The following is a 15,129-nucleotide window of genomic DNA, read 5'->3' as shown; positions in this document are numbered from 1 at the left end:
GGCAAGCTTGGAAAAAAAATGTACAAAATGTCAACAGGACCAGGGATTCCCAGCCAGTCTCCTATGCCGGTACTGGCCCGGCTTCAAGCTGCTTAGCGGCTGCGATGTGACGAGGGAATGCATATTCAGCTTAGAATGGCCGTTGACGGACGCGTGCCATCTCTGACGTTCTTTTCAAGAAGGATAAACTCGGAAGGGCAAGCTTGGAAAAAAAACATACAAAATGTCAACAGGACCAGGGATTCCCAGCCAGTCTCCCATGCCGGTACTGGCCCGGCCTCAAGCTGCTTAGCGGCTGCGATCTGACGAGGGCATGCATATTCAGCTTAGAATGGCCGTTGACGGAAGCGTGCCATCTCTGACGTTCTTTTCAAAAAGGATAAACTCGGAAGGGCAAGCATGGAAATAAAACGTACAAAATGTCAACAGGACCAGGGATTCCCAGCCAGTCTCCCATGCCGGTACTGGCCCGGCCTCAAGCTGCTTAGCGGCTGCGATCTGACGAGGGCATGCATATTCAGCTTAGAATGGCCGTTGACGGAAGCGTGTCATCTCTGACGTTCTTTTCAAGAAGGATAAACTCGGAAGGGCAAGCTTGGAAAAAAAATGTACAAAATGTCAACAGGACCAGGGATTCCCAGCCAGTCTCCTATGCCGGTACTGGCCCGGCCTCAAGCTGCTTAGCGGCTGCGATCTGACAAGGGCATGCATATTCAGCTTAGAATGGCCATTGACGGAAGTGTGCCATCTCTGACGTTCTTTTCAAGAAGGATAAACTCGGAAGGGCAAGCTTGGAAAAAAAACGTACAAAATGTCAACACGACCAGGGATTCCCAGCCAGTCTCCCATGCCAGTACTGGCCCAGCCTCAAGCTGCTTAGCGGCTGCAATCTGACAAGGGCATGCATATTCAGCTTAGAATGGCCATTGACGGAAGTGTGCCATCTCTGACGTTCTTTTCAAGAAGGATAAACTCGGAAGGGCAAGCTTGGAAATAAAACGTACAAAATGTCAACAGGACCAGGGATTCCCAGCCAGTCTCCCATGCCGGTACTGGCCCGGCCTCAAGCTGCTTAGCGTCTGCAATCTGACGAGGGCATGCATATTCAGCTTAGAATGGCCGTTGACAGAAGCGTGCCATCTCTGACGTTTTTTTCAAGAAGGATAAACTCGGAAGGGCAAGCTTGGAAATAAAACATACAAAATGTTAACAGGACCAGGGATTCCCAGCCAGTCTCCCATGCCGGTACTGGCCCGGCCTCAAGCTGCTTAGCAGCTGCAATCTGACAAGGGCATGCATATTCAGCTTAGAATGGCCGTTGACAGGAGCGTGCCCTCTCTGACGTTCTTTTCAAGAAGGATAAACTCGGAAGGGCAAGCTTGGAAATAAAACATACAAAATGTCAACAGGACCAGGGATTCCCAGCCAGTCTCCCATGCCGGTACTGGCCCGGCCTCAAGCTGCTGCGATGTGACGAGGGCATGCATATTCAGCTTAGAATGGCCGTTGACGGAAGCGTGCCATCTCTGACGTTCTTTTCAAGAAGGATAAACTCGGAAGGGCAAGCTTGGAAAAAAAACGTACAAAATGTCAACAGGACCAGGGATTCCCAGCCAGTCTCCCATGCCGGTACTGGCCCGGCCTCAAGCTGCTTAGCGGCTGCGATCTGACGAGGGCATGCATATTCAGCTTAGAATGGCCGTTGACGGAAGCGTGCCATCTCTGACGTTCTTTTCAAGAAGGATAAACTCGGAAGGGCAAGCTTGGAAATAAAACGTACAGAATGTCAACAGGACCAGGGATTCCCAGCCAGTCTCCCATGCTGGTACTGGCCCGGCCTCAAGCTGCTTAGCGGCTGCGATCTGACGAGGGCATGCATATTCATCTTAGAATGGCCGTTGACGGAAGCGTGCCATCTCTGACGTTCTTTTCAAGAAGGATAAACTCGGAAGGGCAAGCTTGGAAAAAAAATGTACAAAATGTCAACAGGACCAGGGATTCCCAGCCAGTCTCCTATGCCGGTACTGGCCCGGCTTCAAGCTGCTTAGCGGCTGCGATGTGACGAGGGAATGCATATTCAGCTTAGAATGGCCGTTGACGGACGCGTGCCATCTCTGACGTTCTTTTCAAGAAGGATAAACTCGGAAGGGCAAGCTTGGAAAAAAAACATACAAAATGTCAACAGGACCAGGGATTCCCTGCCAGTCTCCCATGCCGGTACTGGCCCGGCCTCAAGCTGCTTAGCGGCTGCGATCTGACGAGGGCATGCATATTCAGCTTAGAATGGCCGTTGACGGAAGCGTGCCATCTCTGACGTTCTTTTCAAGAAGGATAAACTCGGAAGGGCAAGCATGGAAATAAAACGTACAAAATGTCAACAGGACCAGGGATTCCCAGCCAGTCTCCCATGCCGGTACTGGCCCGGCCTCAAGCTGCTTAGCGGCTGCGATCTGACGAGGGCATGCATATTCAGCTTAGAATGGCCGTTGACGGAAGCGTGTCATCTCTGACGTTCTTTTCAAGAAGGATAAACTCGGAAGGGCAAGCTTGGAAAAAAAATGTACAAAATGTCAACAGGACCAGGGATTCCCAGCCAGTCTCCTATGCCGGTACTGGCCCGGCCTCAAGCTGCTTAGCGGCTGCGATGTGACGAGGGAATGCATATTCAGCTTAGAATGGCCGTTGACGGACGCGTGCCATCTCTGACGTTCTTTTCAAGAAGGATAAACTCGGAAGGGCAAGCTTGGAAAAAAAACGTACAAAATGTCAACAGGACCAGGGATTCCCAGCCAGTCTCCCATGCCGGTACTGGCCCGGCCTCAAGCTGCTTAGTGGCTGCGATCTGACGAGGGAAGGCATATTCAGCTTAGAATGGCCGTTGACAGAAGCGTGCCATCTCTGACGTTTTTTTCAAGAAGGATAAACTCGGAAGGGCAAGCTTGGAAAAAAAACGTACAAAATGTCAACAGGACCAGGGATTCCCAGCCAGTCTCCCATGCCGGTACTGGCCCGGCCTCCGGCTGCTTAGCGGCTGCGATCTGATGAGGGCATGCATATTCAGCTTAGAAGGGCCATTGACGGAAGTGTGCCATCTCTGACGTTCTTTTCAAGAAGGATAAACTCGGAAGGGCAAGCTTGGAAATAAAACGTACAAAATGTCAACAGGACCAGGGATTCCCAGCCAGTCTCCCATGCCGGTACTGGCCCGGCCTCAAGCTGCTTAGCAGCTGCGATCTGACGAGGGCATGCATATTCAGCTTAGAATGGCCGTTGACGGAAGTGTGCCATCTCTGACGTTTTTTTCAAGAAGGATAAACTCGGAAGGGCAAGCTTGGAAATAAAACGTACAAAATGTTAACAGGACCAGGGATTCCCAGCCAGTCTCCCATGCCGGTACTCGCCCGGCCTCAGGCTGCTTAGCAGCTGCGATCTGACGAGGGCATGCATATTTAGCTTAGAATGGCCATTGACGGAAGTGTGCAATCTCTGACGTTCTTTTCAAGAAGGATAAACTCGGAAGGGCAAGCTTGGAAATAAAACGTACAAAATGTCAACAGGACCAGGGATTCCCAGCCAGTCTCCCATGCCGGTACTGGCCCGGCCTCAAGCTGCTTAGCGGCTGCGATCTGACGAGGGCATGCATATTCAGCTTAGAATGGCCGTTGACGGAAGCGTGCCATCTCTGACGTTCTTTTCAAGAAGGATAAACTCGGAAGGGCAAGCTTGGAAATAAAACGTACAAAATGTCAACAGGACCAGGGATTCCCAGCCAGTCTCCCATGCTGGTACTGGCCCAGCCTCAAGCTGCTTAGCGGCTGCGATCTGACGAGGGCATGCATATTCATCTTAGAATGGCCGTTGACGGAAGCGTGCCATCTCTGACGTTCTTTTCAAGAAGGATAAACTCGGAAGGGCAAGCTTGGAAAAAAAATGTACAAAATGTCAACAGGACCAGGGATTCCCAGCCAGTCTCCTATGCCGGTACTGGCCCGGCTTCAAGCTGCTTAGCGGCTGCGATGTGACGAGGGAATGCATATTCAGCTTAGAATGGCCGTTGACGGACGCGTGCCATCTCTGACGTTCTTTTCAAGAAGGATAAACTCGGAAGGGCAAGCTTGGAAAAAAAACGTACAAAATGTCAACAGGACCAGGGATTCCCAGCCAGTCTCCCATGCCGGTACTGGCCCGGCCTCAAGCTGCTTAGTGGCTGCGATCTGACGAGGGCAGGCATATTCAGCTTAGAATGGCCGTTGACAGAAGCGTGCCATCTCTGACGTTTTTTTCAAGAAGGATAAACTCGGAAGGGCAAGCTTGGAAAAAAAACGTACAAAATGTCAACAGGACCAGGGATTCCCAGCCAGTCTCCCATGCCGGTACTGGCCCGGCCTCTGGCTGCTTAGCGGCTGCGATCTGATGAGGGCATGCATATTCAGCTTAGAAGGGCCATTGACGGAAGTGTGCCATCTCTGACGTTCTTTTCAAGAAGGATAAACTCGGAAGGGCAAGCTTGGAAATAAAACGTACAAAATGTCAACAGGACCAGGGATTCCCAGCCAGTCTCCCATGCTGGTACTGGCCCGGCCTCAAGCTGCTGCGATCTGACGAGGGCATGCATATTCAGCTTAGAATGGCCGTTGACGGAAGCGTGCCATCTCTGACGTTCTTTTCAAGAAGGATAAACTCGGAAGGGCAAGCTTGGAAAAAAAATGTACAAAATGTCAACAGGACCAGGGATTCCCAGCCAGTCTCCTATGCCGGTACTGGCCCGGCTTCAAGCTGCTTAGCGGCTGCGATGTGACGAGGGAATGCATATTCAGCTTAGAATGGCCGTTGACGGACGCGTGCCATCTCTGACGTTCTTTTCAAGAAGGATAAACTCGGAAGGGCAAGCTTGGAAAAAAAACGTACAAAATGTCAACAGGACCAGGGATTCCCAGCCAGTCTCCCATGCCGGTAATGGCCCGGCCTCAAGCTGCTTAGCGGCTGCGATCTGACGAGGGCATGCATATTCAGCTTAGAATGGCCGTTGACGGAAGCGTGCCATCTCTGACGTTCTTTTCAAGAAGGATAAACTCGGAAGGGCAAGCTTGGAAATAAAACGTACAAAATGTCAACAGGACCAGGGATTCCCAGCCAGTCTCCCATGCCGGTACTGGCCCGGCCTCAAGCTGCTTAGTGGCTGCGATCTGATGAGGGCATGCATATTCAGCTTAGAAGGGCCATTGACGGAAGTGTGCCATCTCTGACGTTCTTTTCAAGAAGGATAAACTCGGAAGGGCAAGCTTGGAAAAAAAACGTACAAAATGTCAACAGGACCAGGGATTCCCAGCCAGTCTCCCATGCCGGTACTGGCCCGGCCTCAAGCTGCTTAGCAGCTGCGATCTGACAAGGGCATGCATATTCAGCTTAGAATGGCCGTTGACGGAAGCGTGCCATCTCTGACGTTCTTTTCAAGAAGGATAAACTCGGAAGGGCAAGCTTGGAAATAAAACGTACAAAATGTCAACAGGACCAGGGATTCCCAGCCAGTCTCCCATGCTGGTACTGGCCCGGCCTCAAGCTGCTTAGCGGCTGCGATCTGACGAGGGCATGCATATTCATCTTAGAATGGCCGTTGACAGAAGCGTGCCATCTCTGACGTTTTTTTCAAGAAGGATAAACTCGGAAGGGCAAGCTTGGAAATAAAACATACAAAATGTTAACAGGACCAGGGATTCCCAGCCAGTCTCCCATGCCGGTACTGGCCCGGCCTCAAGCTGCTTAGCAGCTGCAATCTGACAAGGGCATGCATATTCAGCTTAGAATGGCCGTTGACAGGAGCGTGCCCTCTCTGACGTTCTTTTCAAGAAGGATAAACTCGGAAGGGCAAGCTTGGAAATAAAACATACAAAATGTCAACAGGACCAGGGATTCCCAGCCAGTCTCCCATGCCGGTACTGGCCCGGCCTCAAGCTGCTGCGATGTGACGAGGGCATGCATATTCAGCTTAGAATGGCCGTTGACGGAAGCGTGCCATCTCTGACGTTTTTTTCAAGAAGGATAAACTCGGAAGGGCAAGCTTGGAAATAAAACGTACAAAATGTCAACAGGACCAGGGATTCCCAGCCAGTCTCCCATGCCGGTACTGGCCCGGCCTCAAGCTGCTGCGATCTGACGAGGGCATGCATATTCAGCTTAGAATGGCCGTTGACGGAAGCGTGCCATCTCTGACGTTCTTTTCAAGAAGGATAAACTCGGAAGGGCAAGCTTGGAAAAAAAACATTCAAAATGTCAACAGGACCAGGGATTCCCAGCCAGTCTCCCATGCCGGTACTGGCCCGGCCTCAAGCTGCTTAGCGGCTGCGATCTGACGAGGGAATGCATATTCAGCTTAGAATGGCCGTTGACAGAAGCGTGCCATCTCTGACGTTCTTTTCAAGAAGGATAAACTCGGAAGGGCAAGCTTGGAAATAAAACGTACAAAATGTCAACAGGACCAGGGATTCCCAGCCAGTCTCCCATGCCGGTACTGGCCCGGCCTCAAGCTGCTTAGCGGTTGCGATCTGACGAGGGCATGCATATTCAGCTTAGAATGGCCGTTGACGGAAGCGTGCCATCTCTGACGTTTTTTTCAAGAAGAATAAACTCGGAAGGGCAAGCTTGGAAAAAAACGTACAAAATGTCAACAGGACCAGGGATTCCCAGCCAGTCTCCCATGCCAGTACTGCCCCGGCCTCAAGCTGCTTAGCGGCTGCGATCTGACGAGGGCAGGCATATTCAGCTTAGAATGGCCGTTGACGGAAGCGTGCCATCTCTGACGTTTTTTTCAAGAAGGATAAACTCGGTAGGGCAAGCTTGGAAAAAAAACGTACAAAATGTCAACAGGACCAGGGATTCCCAGCCAGTCTTCCATGCCGGTACTGGCCCGGCCTCAGGCTGCTTAGCAGCTGCGATCTGACGAGGGCATGCATATTTAGCTTAGAATGGCCATTGACGGAAGTGTGCAATCTCTGACGTTCTTTTCAAGAAGGATAAACTCGGAAGGGCAAGCTTGGAAATAAAACGTACAAAATGTCAACAGGACCAGGGATTCCCAGCCAGTCTCCCATGCCGGTACTGGCCCGGCCTCAAGCTGCTGCGATCTGACAAGGGCATGCATATTCAGCTTAGAATGGCCATTGACGGAAGTGTGCCATCTCTGACGTTCTTTTCAAGAAGGATAAACTCGGAAGGGCAAGCTTGGAAAAAAAACGTACAAAATGTCAACACGACCAGGGATTCCCAGCCAGTCTCCCATGCCAGTACTGGCCCAGCCTCAAGCTGCTTAGCGGCTGCAATCTGACAAGGGCATGCATATTCAGCTTAGAATGGCCATTGACGGAAGTGTGCCATCTCTGACGTTCTTTTCAAGAAGGATAAACTCGGAAGGGCAAGCTTGGAAATAAAACGTACAAAATGTCAACAGGACCAGGGATTCCCAGCCAGTCTCCCATGCCGGTACTGGCCCGGCCTCAAGCTGCTTAGCGGCTGCAATCTGACGAGGGCATGCATATTCAGCTTAGAATGGCCGTTGACAGAAGCGTGCCATCTCTGACGTTTTTTTCAAGAAGGATAAACTCGGAAGGGCAAGCTTGGAAATAAAACATACAAAATGTTAACAGGACCAGGGATTCCCAGCCAGTCTCCCATGCCGGTACTGGCCCGGCCTCAAGCTGCTTAGCAGCTGCAATCTGACAAGGGCATGCATATTCAGCTTAGAATGGCCGTTGACAGGAGCGTGCCCTCTCTGACGTTCTTTTCAAGAAGGATAAACTCGGAAGGGCAAGCTTGGAAATAAAACGTACAAAATGTCAACAGGACCAGGGATTCCCAGCCAGTCTCCCATGCCGGTACTGGCCCGGCCTCAAGCTGCTGCGATGTGACGAGGGCATGCATATTCAGCTTAGAATGGCCGTTGACGGAAGCGTGCCATCTCTGACGTTCTTTTCAAGAAGGATAAACTCGGAAGGGCAAGCTTGGAAAAAAAACGTACAAAATGTCAACAGGACCAGGGATTCCCAGCCAGTCTCCCATGCCGGTACTGGCCCGGCCTCAAGCTGCTTAGCGGCTGCGATCTGACGAGGGCATGCATATTCAGCTTAGAATGGCCGTTGACGGAAGCGTGCCATCTCTGACGTTCTTTTCAAGAAGGATAAACTCGGAAGGGCAAGCTTGGAAATAAAACGTACAAAATGTCAACAGGACCAGGGATTCCCAGCCAGTCTCCCATGCTGGTACTGGCCCGGCCTCAAGCTGCTTAGCGGCTGCGATCTGACGAGGGCATGCATATTCATCTTAGAATGGCCGTTGACGGAAGCGTGCCATCTCTGACGTTCTTTTCAAGAAGGATAAACTCGGAAGGGCAAGCTTGGAAAAAAAATGTACAAAATGTCAACAGGACCAGGGATTCCCAGCCAGTCTCCTATGCCGGTACTGGCCCGGCTTCAAGCTGCTTAGCGGCTGCGATGTGACGAGGGAATGCATATTCAGCTTAGAATGGCCGTTGACGGACGCGTGCCATCTCTGACGTTCTTTTCAAGAAGGATAAACTCGGAAGGGCAAGCTTGGAAAAAAAACATACAAAATGTCAACAGGACCAGGGATTCCCAGCCAGTCTCCCATGCCGGTACTGGCCCGGCCTCAAGCTGCTTAGCGGCTGCGATCTGACGAGGGCATGCATATTCAGCTTAGAATGGCCGTTGACGGAAGCGTGCCATCTCTGACGTTCTTTTCAAGAAGGATAAACTCGGAAGGGCAAGCATGGAAATAAAACGTACAAAATGTCAACAGGACCAGGGATTCCCAGCCAGTCTCCCATGCCGGTACTGGCCCGGCCTCAAGCTGCTTAGCGGCTGCGATCTGACGAGGGCATGCATATTCAGCTTAGAATGGCCGTTGACGGAAGCGTGTCATCTCTGACGTTCTTTTCAAGAAGGATAAACTCGGAAGGGCAAGCTTGGAAAAAAAATGTACAAAATGTCAACAGGACCAGGGATTCCCAGCCAGTCTCCTATGCCGGTACTGGCCCGGCCTCAAGCTGCTTAGCGGCTGCGATCTGACAAGGGCATGCATATTCAGCTTAGAATGGCCATTGACGGAAGTGTGCCATCTCTGACGTTCTTTTCAAGAAGGATAAACTCGGAAGGGCAAGCTTGGAAAAAAAACGTACAAAATGTCAACACGACCAGGGATTCCCAGCCAGTCTCCCATGCCAGTACTGGCCCAGCCTCAAGCTGCTTAGCGGCTGCAATCTGACAAGGGCATGCATATTCAGCTTAGAATGGCCATTGACGGAAGTGTGCCATCTCTGACGTTCTTTTCAAGAAGGATAAACTCGGAAGGGCAAGCTTGGAAATAAAACGTACAAAATGTCAACAGGACCAGGGATTCCCAGCCAGTCTCCCATGCCGGTACTGGCCCGGCCTCAAGCTGCTTAGCGTCTGCAATCTGACGAGGGCATGCATATTCAGCTTAGAATGGCCGTTGACAGAAGCGTGCCATCTCTGACGTTTTTTTCAAGAAGGATAAACTCGGAAGGGCAAGCTTGGAAATAAAACATACAAAATGTTAACAGGACCAGGGATTCCCAGCCAGTCTCCCATGCCGGTACTGGCCCGGCCTCAAGCTGCTTAGCAGCTGCAATCTGACAAGGGCATGCATATTCAGCTTAGAATGGCCGTTGACAGGAGCGTGCCCTCTCTGACGTTCTTTTCAAGAAGGATAAACTCGGAAGGGCAAGCTTGGAAATAAAACATACAAAATGTCAACAGGACCAGGAATTCCCAGCCAGTCTCCCATGCCGGTACTGGCCCGGCCTCAAGCTGCTGCGATGTGACGAGGGCATGCATATTCAGCTTAGAATGGCCGTTGACGGAAGCGTGCCATCTCTGACGTTCTTTTCAAGAAGGATAAACTCGGAAGGGCAAGCTTGGAAAAAAAACGTACAAAATGTCAACAGGACCAGGGATTCCCAGCCAGTCTCCCATGCCGGTACTGGCCCGGCCTCAAGCTGCTTAGCGGCTGCGATCTGACGAGGGCATGCATATTCAGCTTAGAATGGCCGTTGACGGAAGCGTGCCATCTCTGACGTTCTTTTCAAGAAGGATAAACTCGGAAGGGCAAGCTTGGAAATAAAACGTACAGAATGTCAACAGGACCAGGGATTCCCAGCCAGTCTCCCATGCTGGTACTGGCCCGGCCTCAAGCTGCTTAGCGGCTGCGATCTGACGAGGGCATGCATATTCATCTTAGAATGGCCGTTGACGGAAGCGTGCCATCTCTGACGTTCTTTTCAAGAAGGATAAACTCGGAAGGGCAAGCTTGGAAAAAAAATGTACAAAATGTCAACAGGACCAGGGATTCCCAGCCAGTCTCCTATGCCGGTACTGGCCCGGCTTCAAGCTGCTTAGCGGCTGCGATGTGACGAGGGAATGCATATTCAGCTTAGAATGGCCGTTGACGGACGCGTGCCATCTCTGACGTTCTTTTCAAGAAGGATAAACTCGGAAGGGCAAGCTTGGAAAAAAAACATACAAAATGTCAACAGGACCAGGGATTCCCAGCCAGTCTCCCATGCCGGTACTGGCCCGGCCTCAAGCTGCTTAGCGGCTGCGATCTGACGAGGGCATGCATATTCAGCTTAGAATGGCCGTTGACGGAAGCGTGCCATCTCTGACGTTCTTTTCAAGAAGGATAAACTCGGAAGGGCAAGCATGGAAATAAAACGTACAAAATGTCAACAGGACCAGGGATTCCCAGCCAGTCTCCCATGCCGGTACTGGCCCGGCCTCAAGCTGCTTAGCGGCTGCGATCTGACGAGGGCATGCATATTCAGCTTAGAATGGCCGTTGACGGAAGCGTGTCATCTCTGACGTTCTTTTCAAGAAGGATAAACTCGGAAGGGCAAGCTTGGAAAAAAAATGTACAAAATGTCAACAGGACCAGGGATTCCCAGCCAGTCTCCTATGCCGGTACTGGCCCGGCCTCAAGCTGCTTAGCGGCTGCGATGTGACGAGGGAATGCATATTCAGCTTAGAATGGCCGTTGACGGACGCGTGCCATCTCTGACGTTCTTTTCAAGAAGGATAAACTCGGAAGGGCAAGCTTGGAAAAAAAACGTACAAAATGTCAACAGGACCAGGGATTCCCAGCCAGTCTCCCATGCCGGTACTGGCCCGGCCTCAAGCTGCTTAGTGGCTGCGATCTGACGAGGGCAGGCATATTCAGCTTAGAATGGCCGTTGACAGAAGCGTGCCATCTCTGACGTTTTTTTCAAGAAGGATAAACTCGGAAGGGCAAGCTTGGAAAAAAAACGTACAAAATGTCAACAGGACCAGGGATTCCCAGCCAGTCTCCCATGCCGGTACTGGCCCGGCCTCCGGCTGCTTAGCGGCTGCGATCTGATGAGGGCATGCATATTCAGCTTAGAAGGGCCATTGACGGAAGTGTGCCATCTCTGACGTTCTTTTCAAGAAGGATAAACTCGGAAGGGCAAGCTTGGAAATAAAACGTACAAAATGTCAACAGGACCAGGGATTCCCAGCCAGTCTCCCATGCCGGTACTGGCCCGGCCTCAAGCTGCTTAGCAGCTGCGATCTGACGAGGGCATGCATATTCAGCTTAGAATGGCCGTTGACGGAAGTGTGCCATCTCTGACGTTTTTTTCAAGAAGGATAAACTCGGAAGGGCAAGCTTGGAAATAAAACGTACAAAATGTTAACAGGACCAGGGATTCCCAGCCAGTCTCCCATGCCGGTACTGGCCCGGCCTCAGGCTGCTTAGCAGCTGCGATCTGACGAGGGCATGCATATTTAGCTTAGAATGGCCATCGACGGAAGTGTGCAATCTCTGACGTTCTTTTCAAGAAGGATAAACTCGGAAGGGCAAGCTTGGAAATAAAACGTACAAAATGTCAACAGGACCAGGGATTCCCAGCCAGTCTCCCATGCCGGTACTGGCCCGGCCTCAAGCTGCTTAGCGGCTGCGATCTGACGAGGGCATGCATATTCAGCTTAGAATGGCCGTTGACGGAAGCGTGCCATCTCTGACGTTCTTTTCAAGAAGGATAAACTCGGAAGGGCAAGCTTGGAAATAAAACGTACAAAATGTCAACAGGACCAGGGATTCCCAGCCAGTCTCCCATGCTGGTACTGGCCCAGCCTCAAGCTGCTTAGCGGCTGCGATCTGACGAGGGCATGCATATTCATCTTAGAATGGCCGTTGACGGAAGCGTGCCATCTCTGACGTTCTTTTCAAGAAGGATAAACTCGGAAGGGCAAGCTTGGAAAAAAAATGTACAAAATGTCAACAGGACCAGGGATTCCCAGCCAGTCTCCTATGCCGGTACTGGCCCGGCTTCAAGCTGCTTAGCGGCTGCGATGTGACGAGGGAATGCATATTCAGCTTAGAATGGCCGTTGACGGACGCGTGCCATCTCTGACGTTCTTTTCAAGAAGGATAAACTCGGAAGGGCAAGCTTGGAAAAAAAACGTACAAAATGTCAACAGGACCAGGGATTCCCAGCCAGTCTCCCATGCCGGTACTGGCCCGGCCTCAAGCTGCTTAGTGGCTGCGATCTGACGAGGGCAGGCATATTCAGCTTAGAATGGCCGTTGACAGAAGCGTGCCATCTCTGACGTTTTTTTCAAGAAGGATAAACTCGGAAGGGCAAGCTTGGAAAAAAAACGTACAAAATGTCAACAGGACCAGGGATTCCCAGCCAGTCTCCCATGCCGGTACTGGCCCGGCCTCTGGCTGCTTAGCGGCTGCGATCTGATGAGGGCATGCATATTCAGCTTAGAAGGGCCATTGACGGAAGTGTGCCATCTCTGACGTTCTTTTCAAGAAGGATAAACTCGGAAGGGCAAGCTTGGAAATAAAACGTACAAAATGTCAACAGGACCAGGGATTCCCAGCCAGTCTCCCATGCTGGTACTGGCCCGGCCTCAAGCTGCTGCGATCTGACGAGGGCATGCATATTCAGCTTAGAATGGCCGTTGACGGAAGCGTGCCATCTCTGACGTTCTTTTCAAGAAGGATAAACTCGGAAGGGCAAGCTTGGAAAAAAAATGTACAAAATGTCAACAGGACCAGGGATTCCCAGCCAGTCTCCTATGCCGGTACTGGCCCGGCTTCAAGCTGCTTAGCGGCTGCGATGTGACGAGGGAATGCATATTCAGCTTAGAATGGCCGTTGACGGACGCGTGCCATCTCTGACGTTCTTTTCAAGAAGGATAAACTCGGAAGGGCAAGCTTGGAAAAAAAACGTACAAAATGTCAACAGGACCAGGGATTCCCAGCCAGTCTCCCATGCCGGTACTGGCCCGGCCTCAAGCTGCTTAGCGGCTGCGATCTGACGAGGGCATGCATATTCAGCTTAGAATGGCCGTTGACGGAAGCGTGCCATCTCTGACGTTCTTTTCAAGAAGGATAAACTCGGAAGGGCAAGCTTGGAAATAAAACGTACAAAATGTCAACAGGACCAGGGATTCCCAGCCAGTCTCCCATGCCGGTACTGGCCCGGCCTCAAGCTGCTTAGCGGCTGCGATCTGATGAGGGCATGCATATTCAGCTTAGAAGGGCCATTGACGGAAGTGTGCCATCTCTGACGTTCTTTTCAAGAAGGATAAACTCGGAAGGGCAAGCTTGGAAAAAAAACGTACAAAATGTCAACAGGACCAGGGATTCCCAGCCAGTCTCCCATGCCGGTACTGGCCCGGCCTCAAGCTGCTTAGCAGCTGCGATCTGACGAGGGCATGCATATTCAGCTTAGAATGGCCGTTGACGGAAGTGTGCCATCTCTGACGTTTTTTTCAAGAAGGATAAACTCGGAAGGGCAAGCTTGGAAATAAAACGTACAAAATGTTAACAGGACCAGGGATTCCCAGCCAGTCTCCCATGCCGGTACTGGCCCGGCCTCAGGCTGCTTAGCAGCTGCGATCTGACGAGGGCATGCATATTTAGCTTAGAATGGCCATTGACGGAAGTGTGCAATCTCTGACGTTCTTTTCAAGAAGGATAAACTCGGAAGGGCAAGCTTGGAAATAAAACGTACAAAATGTCAACAGGACCAGGGATTCCCAGCCAGTCTCCCATGCCGGTACTGGCCCGGCCTCAAGCTGCTTAGCGGCTGCGATCTGACGAGGGCATGCATATTCAGCTTAGAATGGCCGTTGACGGAAGCGTGCCATCTCTGACGTTCTTTTCAAGAAGGATAAACTCGGAAGGGCAAGCTTGGAAATAAAACGTACAAAATGTCAACAGGACCAGGGATTCCCAGCCAGTCTCCCATGCCGGTACTGGCCCGGCCTCAAGCTGCTTAGCGGCTGCAATCTGACGAGGGCATGCATATTCAGCTTAGAATGGCCGTTGACAGAAGCGTGCCATCTCTGACGTTTTTTTCAAGAAGGATAAACTCGGAAGGGCAAGCTTGGAAATAAAACATACAAAATGTTAACAGGACCAGGGATTCCCAGCCAGTCTCCCATGCCGGTACTGGCCCGGCCTCAAGCTGCTTAGCAGCTGCAATCTGACAAGGGCATGCATATTCAGCTTAGAATGGCCGTTGACAGGAGCGTGCCCTCTCTGACGTTCTTTTCAAGAAGGATAAACTCGGAAGGGCAAGCTTGGAAATAAAACATACAAAATGTCAACAGGACCAGGGATTCCCAGCCAGTCTCCCATGCCGGTACTGGCCCGGCCTCAAGCTGCTGCGATGTGACGAGGGCATGCATATTCAGCTTAGAATGGCCGTTGACGGAAGCGTGCCATCTCTGACGTTCTTTTCAAGAAGGATAAACTCGGAAGGGCAAGCTTGGAAAAAAAACGTACAAAATGTCAACAGGACCAGGGATTCCCAGCCAGTCTCCCATGCCGGTACTGGCCCGGCCTCAAGCTGCTTAGCGGCTGCGATCTGACGAGGGCATGCATATTCAGCTTAGAATGGCCGTTGACGGAAGCGTGCCATCTCTGACGTTCTTTTCAAGAAGGATAAACTCGGAAGGGCAAGCTTGGAAATAAAACGTACAAAATGTCAACAGGACCAGGGATTCCCAGCCAGTCTCCCATGCTGGTACTGGCCCAGCCTCAAGCTGCTTAGCGGCTGCGATCTGA

The 15,129-nt window shown here is 51.3% G+C and overlaps 14 pseudogenes; all 14 read right to left on the bottom strand.

The window, feature by feature from the left end:
- Positions 1-8,015: 8,015 nt before the first annotated feature.
- LOC141052479 (5S ribosomal RNA) lies at positions 8,016-8,134 on the bottom strand (annotated as a pseudogene).
- A 469-nt stretch (positions 8,135-8,603) lies between these two features.
- Positions 8,604-8,722, bottom strand: LOC141052474 (5S ribosomal RNA; annotated as a pseudogene).
- A 77-nt stretch (positions 8,723-8,799) lies between these two features.
- LOC141052467 (5S ribosomal RNA) lies at positions 8,800-8,918 on the bottom strand (annotated as a pseudogene).
- Positions 8,919-9,967: 1,049 nt separating this feature from the next.
- Positions 9,968-10,086, bottom strand: LOC141052463 (5S ribosomal RNA; annotated as a pseudogene).
- Positions 10,087-10,555: 469 nt separating this feature from the next.
- On the bottom strand, positions 10,556-10,674 carry LOC141052458 (5S ribosomal RNA; annotated as a pseudogene).
- A 77-nt stretch (positions 10,675-10,751) lies between these two features.
- LOC141052451 (5S ribosomal RNA) lies at positions 10,752-10,870 on the bottom strand (annotated as a pseudogene).
- Positions 10,871-11,143: 273 nt separating this feature from the next.
- Positions 11,144-11,262, bottom strand: LOC141056959 (5S ribosomal RNA; annotated as a pseudogene).
- A 273-nt stretch (positions 11,263-11,535) lies between these two features.
- Positions 11,536-11,654, bottom strand: LOC141055678 (5S ribosomal RNA; annotated as a pseudogene).
- A 273-nt stretch (positions 11,655-11,927) lies between these two features.
- On the bottom strand, positions 11,928-12,046 carry LOC141052446 (5S ribosomal RNA; annotated as a pseudogene).
- Positions 12,047-12,515: 469 nt separating this feature from the next.
- Positions 12,516-12,634, bottom strand: LOC141056955 (5S ribosomal RNA; annotated as a pseudogene).
- Positions 12,635-13,291: 657 nt separating this feature from the next.
- On the bottom strand, positions 13,292-13,410 carry LOC141052440 (5S ribosomal RNA; annotated as a pseudogene).
- Positions 13,411-13,683: 273 nt separating this feature from the next.
- Positions 13,684-13,802, bottom strand: LOC141055672 (5S ribosomal RNA; annotated as a pseudogene).
- Positions 13,803-14,075: 273 nt separating this feature from the next.
- LOC141052433 (5S ribosomal RNA) lies at positions 14,076-14,194 on the bottom strand (annotated as a pseudogene).
- A 657-nt stretch (positions 14,195-14,851) lies between these two features.
- LOC141052421 (5S ribosomal RNA) lies at positions 14,852-14,970 on the bottom strand (annotated as a pseudogene).
- Between the last annotated feature and the right edge of the window lie 159 nt (positions 14,971-15,129).

This window comes from Dendrobates tinctorius, unplaced genomic scaffold, assembly GCF_039654945.1.
Source record: "Dendrobates tinctorius isolate UK_male_01 unplaced genomic scaffold, ASM3965494v1 ptg000011l, whole genome shotgun sequence".
Taxonomy (NCBI): Eukaryota; Metazoa; Chordata; class Amphibia; order Anura; family Dendrobatidae; genus Dendrobates; species Dendrobates tinctorius.
The sequence above is the reverse complement of the archived record's forward strand: the minus strand, read 5'-3'. Positions and strand labels throughout refer to the sequence as shown.